The sequence below is a fragment of the Nylanderia fulva genome, unplaced genomic scaffold (genome assembly GCF_048542155.1).
Source record: "Nylanderia fulva isolate GAGA-0341 unplaced genomic scaffold, ASM4854215v1 Scaffold64, whole genome shotgun sequence".
Classification (NCBI taxonomy): Eukaryota; Metazoa; Arthropoda; class Insecta; order Hymenoptera; family Formicidae; genus Nylanderia; species Nylanderia fulva.
The window spans coordinates 313214-322054 of NW_028190742.1; positions in this window are offsets into that span (position 1 = coordinate 313214).

Here is an 8841-nt window from a genome sequence, read left to right on the forward strand (position 1 = left end):
TCGCTTTTGATACCATCAGAAATATCGACTATTACGCAGTATAATATGCTTGACGAGTGATGAATGATTAATGGCTATTAGGTAAGGAACTCTATCAGGAGCAATCTGGACTTTATCGATCATTTTGTCTCGGTAAGCGATCATTATCGGATTATACATGCTGAATGACTCTCTACTGACAATGAGTGATTAACATATAGATTAAATTATGATTATAAAATATCTTATGATTATATTAATTCTTTTTATACATATTGGATACGGACTCTGATAAGAGAACTTTTCAGATAACATTTTTCCGAATTACTATATACGACAGCATTTCAAGACTTTCGAATATTATCTAATTGCGAAAGCTGCGTATCATTAATCAACTGGAAATAAGCAATAATGTTAAAAAAATTTTTTGTAATATATTCGAGATAAATAAAAATTAATTTAAAAAACAGAAATTATGCATTATATAATAAATTTTCAATTTCTGCTAATTTTAAATTTCTGCGAATTTTAAATTTCCGCGAATTTTAAATTTCTGCGAAAAAATGTTTGCATAGCTTGAAATGCATATGTGCACTTGTGTCCATACACACTTTGAGATATTTAGTTTAAAGTTTAAATAAAGCAATGTGTCAAAAATTATTGTACTTGTTTAATTAGAAAATTAAAATTCGTCATTGATGTATTTTATGAAATTCTCGTATTTATTTAAAATAAAAATTACTTGTCAGACACACAATAAAAAATTGTTCAATATAATTTCAATTAATTTTGATAGCATAACAATCGATTAAAAACTAAATTAGACAGTTGATATATGTACAAATATTTATTTTTTGCTATGCGATTATTTTGATAACAATTATAGAGAAACTGTTTTTGTGATTGCTATCTCTTTACAATCGAAAAATAAATATCAAATTAATAGATATTATGCATATGTGCGTGCATATAAAAAATATTTTTTAAATCAGTTAATTTCTTTCACTCATAAATTTTCAACTTTGTAAATTAAATCTAAATTTTTATCATATTCAAACATTATTAGCGATTTTATTTTTATATTTAGATGTGAGTTTTAAAAATAATAATCCTCAAATTTAAAAAAATTTGATGTATTTTTTCAATATTATTTCATATTATAAAATACACATATACATATATGAATATTATTTATTAAATATAAATTTTACTAAATATACATTACTAAATATACAAACATTTTATTAAGACATCTACATTAATAAGATACATGATAGATATATGCAAAGAAAAACAGATAATTTTACTAAAAATCAGCAAATTTATTGGGAATAGTTAAAAGCATTGCAAACTTGTCTTTTATAAAATAAAGAATAAATTTTGCGAATTCCAATATCAAATATGTAACTCTTATCCATTTATATATGGAATAAAACTATTTAGAATTCACTATACGTAAGAGTCATTGGCAAATTTTTATTTAAACCATGTTTTTTCTAACTAAACAATTAATAATTATACAAATTATTTTAAGAAAATTCTGCAATTATATTAAAATGTAATTTATTAAAAAAATCATGATTCTAAAATTAATTCAATAGTCATTATTAAAAAAAGAACATTTTACGACTAATTGCAAAATAGAACTTGTTATAGGTATAGTTTTGTATATATTTTATATAACTTTAAATAAGTATAATTCGGTTTCAATTATAAAAAAATAACAGTATACATTTAATGCTGTATTTTCTTGTTTATAATAGAATTTTATAAATGTTTTTAATTTTATATTTTTTTATATTTATTGTATTCTACCTTAATCTGTAAAATCCTGAGAAAAAAGTATATATATATATATAATCATATATAAATATATATAAGACTTTATATATAAATGTATATGAAATATGCTCATATATATATATATATATATATATATATATATATATATAATTATATATAAATATATATGATTATATATAAATATATATAATTATATATAAATATATATGATTATATATAAATATATATGATTATATATAAATATATATAGTTATATATTATTATACATAATAATAATGCTCCCAAGCGGTCATCCATCTACAATAAATATTGATCATGCTCAAACATTGCTTAAGTTTAATGATCGGACGAGAACTTCATTTTCTAATTGAGCTTTATGTTATTATTAATTCTTAATAATTTTCTGTAGTTTTTTCGTCAATAATTGAATAGGTGAACATTTTCTTTCGATACTGTATGTTACAATCAATCTTTAACAAATTGGAAGGAGAAAAAGATAAATTCTAGTGCAACTAGTTCAACTATAAAAACAGACCATGCAATTATATTATAAATATATGTATATAATAACTACTTGGCTAACTTTATATAATTCTTATGACGAAATTTATATACAAGATAAATAATTCCTTTATTTACTGCTATACGACACGCGTATTGCGTTAATAATTCCTTTATTTACTAAATATTGTTTTTTATATTTTTAAAATGTTACTATAACACATTTCTCATAAAATTTAATTAACATTTTAAAAGATATTTTATATATAATCTAATGCATAATTTTATATACGTTATTACTATGAGATAATGTTGTCAGCTATCAAAGTTAATCGTACATATCATGACACGATAATGTATACATATATATATATATATATATATATATATATATAATCAAATATATAAATATATATGAGTCATTCCACGTCAATCGAGCTACTTTCCTGCCCAGAATAGATTACAATTTAAAAATTTTTTCAAGGTGCAAGATTTATTAAAAATATAATCATTCAAAAGATTATACTTTTTTTAGCAAAAAGTGATAGTAAATTTCGTTTATTTTTAGGATCTCGAATTTCAAACTTTTTTTATAAAAAGCAAATAGTACTATCAGATGAAACATCAATCCCAGTAAAATTTCAAGATGAGCATAGACTCGGTTCCGGAGATACAAAAGGGAAAGTGATGATTTTTAGTCAGTTTTATGAGAAATTATCACTTTCACTTCTTCATATCTAAGGAACTGTGTCTATGCTCATCTTGAAATTTTTCTGGGATTAATATCTCATCATATAGTACTATTAAATTGTAATCTATTTTCTGCAGAAAGGTGGTCCGCGATTGACGTAGAATGATTCATATACAAATTAAATTTTGTCTGTTAGATTAAAATTATATTTGATTTTATATACAGAGTGAGTCATTTTAATCAACGCACGTAAATATCTTGTATAGTAAGCAAGATGGAAAAAATGTCTCAAACGAAAGAGCTTTTTGACTATGAGGGGGACATAAGATGGTGTCATTGATTTAAACTGAACATTTTACAAGATATACATTTTATGCCAAAAAATTGTAAACTTTAAACTTTTATAATTTGACAAGTACTTCATCAAACAACACTTTATTATAGGGTTTTGGAAAGCTCTTTAGATAAGCTATAAGAATATGTAATGAAAAATAGCATGTTCCATTTAAGAAATTAAAGGTGACCTTTACGTGACCTTTAAATGATTATACAAGATCATCTCAATAACACCATTTATGTTCCTCTCATAGTCAAAAAAACTTTTGTTCGCAATATTTTTTTCAATCTTGCTTACTATACGAGATATTTACGTATGTTGATTAAAATGGGTTACCCTGTATATACAATAAAGAAAGAAAATTTTTATATACATATAGTTTTTTATAGTTGCATATAATTTTATACAATTGAATATATGACATGTTATATATTATATACAATCAAATATTTGCATATAATTATATATGGACAAATTTTCTGTAATCATGATTATACATATATAGTTCTATACATATAATCTTATATGATGTTATACCGTATATATTGTCATCTATAACTGTGTATGAAATTATATATATTTACATATAATTTTATATAATTGAATATAACATATTATATTTATATATAATTAAATATATTTGTATATAATTATATACATAGTTATATATAATCATATATAATATTATATATTATTATCATATATATATAACCGTGTATAAGATTATGTATATTTACATATAATTTTATATAATTATATATATTTATATATAAATTATATATATTTATATATATTTATATATATTTATATACATTTATATACATTTATATATATTTATATATAATTATACATGAACTTTATTTCCCGGGATGTGATATTGAGAAATAGATCTAGAGGTACTTTAAATAAATTTTTTATCATTAGGAGATCATTGACATTAAAATAAAATTGTTGACAACACATAACCAAAATTTGAACCTGTTTTATGAAAGTTTGAGTAAGTGCGATTTGGACATATGTGTATGTATATGTATATTATATACATGTGTACTTATCTTTATATTTTTATACATGTGTACTTATCTTTATATTTTTATACATGTAAATTATCGATAAAATATTAATGGCCTAATGTTTATTTAAGATTATTTAAAGTCTCTCTTGATAGTCTCTTTTGATCAGATTTATTAATAGACGGGATAATACTATACGGGAGAATGATATAATAATATCGATTCTAAATATCAAACAATATTGATATTATTTCTCTTAAAATGGACATGAAAATAAAAAATAATTTTATTAATCTGATCTATCTATCTGATAATAGCTTCAATAAACAAAATTGCTTTGCAGTATAGTAATATCTAGCATGTTCAAGAGATTATTTAATTGTATAATACTCACAACTTGAAAGTTTGGTAAAAATAAAAAAAGTTTTGCATTTTTGAAATAACACGTCATTAAATTTTGTTAAACTCGTAAAAGTTTATATTAATTATAGTAATAATTAAAAAACACCATTTCTAGGAAAAAGAAACATAAATTTTCTAGAATGTGTTCTAACATAATCATAAATAATTATTTTGTGAAAATAATTATTTTCTTATGTTCAATCGTTTTCAAGATTTTCAATTTTGATAATTATTAATTGTCATATATGCTTTAAAAACTAAAGCAAAAAGTGATGGTAGAAACACATAATAAAATTAATTCAAGCGAAGAAGATAAAAGTTTATGGAACACATAAATAATCCCCTTTCTAAAAAGGCATGTTATTGACATTGTTGTCGCTCTTCTGCGATTCATAGTATCGAGCAGTTGTTGAGAGGGTTAACAGTTTGACAGTTGTCAAAATAAAATTTATATATAAATATATTAATATATTAATTATTTTTTGTTCTGCATTTATTCGCGTATTCGTACACATTCGGAAGATCATATTAATATGGAATATGGAATGCATTTGCTGTCATTCAACCTAATGCTATTGCCAAGAGGACAGCAGAGCAGAATGTAAGGAAGCGAATTTCCATTATATACATAATTTTAATTCGCCAAATTACTATTATGTACATTATCTGAATTTTCCGAATTTCTATTATGTACATAATTTTAATTCATTGAGTTTCTATGATGTACATAATTTTATTTCACAGAATTTCTATCATGTACATATGATTTTAATTTATTTAATTTCTATTGTGTACATAATATTAATGCCCGAATTTCTATTATGTACATAATTTCAATTCACCTAATTTCTATTACGTACATAATTTTAATTTCTGTATTTTTATTATATACATATTATAGTACATATTAGAAATTCAGCAAATTAAAATTATCTACATAATAAAAATTTGGCGAATTAATATTAGGTACCTAACAGAAATTCGGTGAATTAAATTTATACACATAATAAATATTTGGGAATTAAAATTATGTATACAACATAGTAGAAATTCGGAAATTAATTAGAACATAACTTATGTTCTAATTTCCATGAAATTCGAGAAATTAAAATTATGTACATACATAATGGAAATTTGGTGAATTTATACTATGTATATATATGATAAAAATTCGGCGAATTATTACATAATAGAAATTTGACGAATTAAAATTATGTTTGTAATATGAATTTGGCAAATTAAAATTATGTTTGTAATATTAATTCGGCAAATTAAAATTATGTACATAATAAAAATTTGGCGAATTAAAATTATGTAATACATAAAGAAATTCGGAAATTATAAAATTATGTCTCTTTTAAAATGGTAAGTAAGTATTGTTGCCGTTTTTCTGCGGTGCTGATTGTTTATCTCGATTTGCTTTGTTATTAAATTGAAAGTATATATCGAGTTCTGTCATCGCGACAATTAATAATTTGACAGTTATAAAATAAAAATAAAAACAATACTAATGCAAAGTGCGCTCTTGTGTTGTCTAGTAATATAAAAATCAGAACGAGAAAAAAATTGAATTACGACTAAAATTGTTGTTGAGTTTAAATAATTCTTAAGAAATTCAAAAATTGTTGCACAATCTATGAGGTGTCCGAGATATATTAATCAAATAAATGTGTTATAAATATTTTGCTTTTTTATTTCCTTAATTGTTATCAGCATTTGGAGAAATTAGTTCAATATTATGATTAATATTAATTTTCTTAAATTACAGAATATTGAAATATCTGCAGAATTGTAAAAAATCCGTAAAATATATAAATATCCGTATAATATTAAATCTATTCGTAAACTAGCTTTTTGAAACTCGCGCTTTTTTACTACGTTGATACCCTAGTACAGTTTCTGATAAAATGTTTTGCTTCACACTGACAAATCTATCGATTTTACTTTAACATTACAGAATCATGCGAACAAAACGTAAAATTGAAGCGTGAAAAGTGAATCAATAAAAATCACGGCAAAAATGCAAAATAAAAATTACGTTGAAGAATAAAAACGACATTCCGCTGATTGTTTCTTTTTTTATTAATTGTTATAAGATCATATTAATAACACTATAAAAGTGAAAATAGTTTCCATTATTTTTTTGGTTTGAAAGGATAAATTAAAATAAATTTTATTAGTTTTAAACTTTTTGACGGTAATGTACGTAAGCGAATAGTAACTTGGCTCGCGATAGGCTATTCAATGCACATTCTAGTATTATTAGAGTTTAATGGTTTAAACTCTGCTCAATATAATATTTTGAGTTTCATAAATTTTTTTGTGAAAGTTTAACTTATTAATTGAACAGTGTGTAATGCCACCGACGAGGTACTATTACTTTGTCAATGGTAATGATAATTTTTGGTCAATTAATAATAAGTTTGAACAGCGTTTAATAGAAGATAATGCGTCAGTATTTGAAGTGTATTTTGTACTTAATAATATATATTGTATTCAAATTTTAAGATATTAATTATTATGGTATATTATAATATTTAATCATCATCCGATAATAAAGATATTAAAACATATATATCGACAGAAGATACAAAAAATTTAAACGAATATGATTTCTATTTTAACGATTTGTATAACATTGAATTTAAAATGGAGGTTTTGCCTAAGCAAAAATAGTGCCTGTGCAAGCATATAGATATAAATACATTCTTCTCTGAAAAAACTAGTTATAGTAATATTATTAAACTTATTATTTTTATATTATTAAATTATTTTTTGCATAAGTTTCAAAAAGAAAGAGAGAGAGAGATTCAAAAATTTGTTTAAAAAATTCAAATGTTACCTTAATTTTTACAAATTACACGATGTTTCTCCTTTAATTATGCATTGCAATCACATCATTCGATATAAATATAATTAGAGTTAGCATGGATAAGGTGTATGTTGATTTAAACGAATTAAAGGATAGCAAGACAAGTTGACTAAAGATTAAACTACGATCAAAGTTGAATGCAAAATACATTGGAATAATTCACGTTGGAAACGAGCATAAGGGTAAATTCATACCTTGGCAGAAAAGTAGAAAGTAGAAAAGCTGAAGCCAATCAGAATTCGCGATTATAGTAAATTTATTAGGTGGTAAACTTGGTGATAGTAAATTTACTATATAATAAGTTTTAATTAGCTTTGGCTATTTTCTGCCAAAATAGCAATTCGCCTTTACTATACTGTTTTATTTTTACCTTAAGATGTTGTGTTATGTTTATACTATGTTTATGTGTATATTATATGTATATCACGTCTTATACTAAGAAAAACGGCATATCAAGTTCTGCCTAATATATATATATATGGCTATCCTTACATTTTATTATAGGGTTTGCTCTTTATTGCTGTACTAGTGAACTAGTGTACATTGGTGCAGTAAGTTAAGAGGTTTGTTCTTTATTGTTGCACTAGTGAACTAGTGCAGCCTGGTGCAGTAAGTTAGGGCCCGAGCACAGACTTTTGCATAACGCATAACACAAGAAGCAGAAGAAATTCGATTGGTTGAATTTCTTATACACATGCGTTATGCACGTTCATAGACCAATCAAATTTCTTATGCTCATGCGTTATGCAAAAGTCTGTGCTCGGACCTTTAGAATGAAACAATATATTTATCTCACTCTAACTTATTGCATAGTTTATCAGTGCAGTAATAAGAACAACCCAAGAAGGTCTGTTCTTTTAGCTAAAGTGGCTGTACTAGTTCAGAATTTATCTTTTTTACTCTATTGAATTTACTATATTGAAAGGAAAGAGATAAACTCTAAACTAGTGCAGTCAGTTCAGTTAAAAAGAACAAACCTTTAGAGTGAAACAAAATATATTTGGGTTTGTTTTTTATTGCTGCACTGATGAACTAATGCAATAAGTTAAAGTAAGAAACAAATATATTTTGTTTTACTTTAATTTGCTGCAACAGTCTGCACTAGTTCACTAGTGCAACAATAAAGAACAAACCCTTTGTCTCATTTTAACTCATTGCACTAGTTCACCAATACAGCAATAAATAAGAACAAACCTATATAAGCAGATAGAAGTTTGTGGCTGTACTATATGCAGCTGTTCAC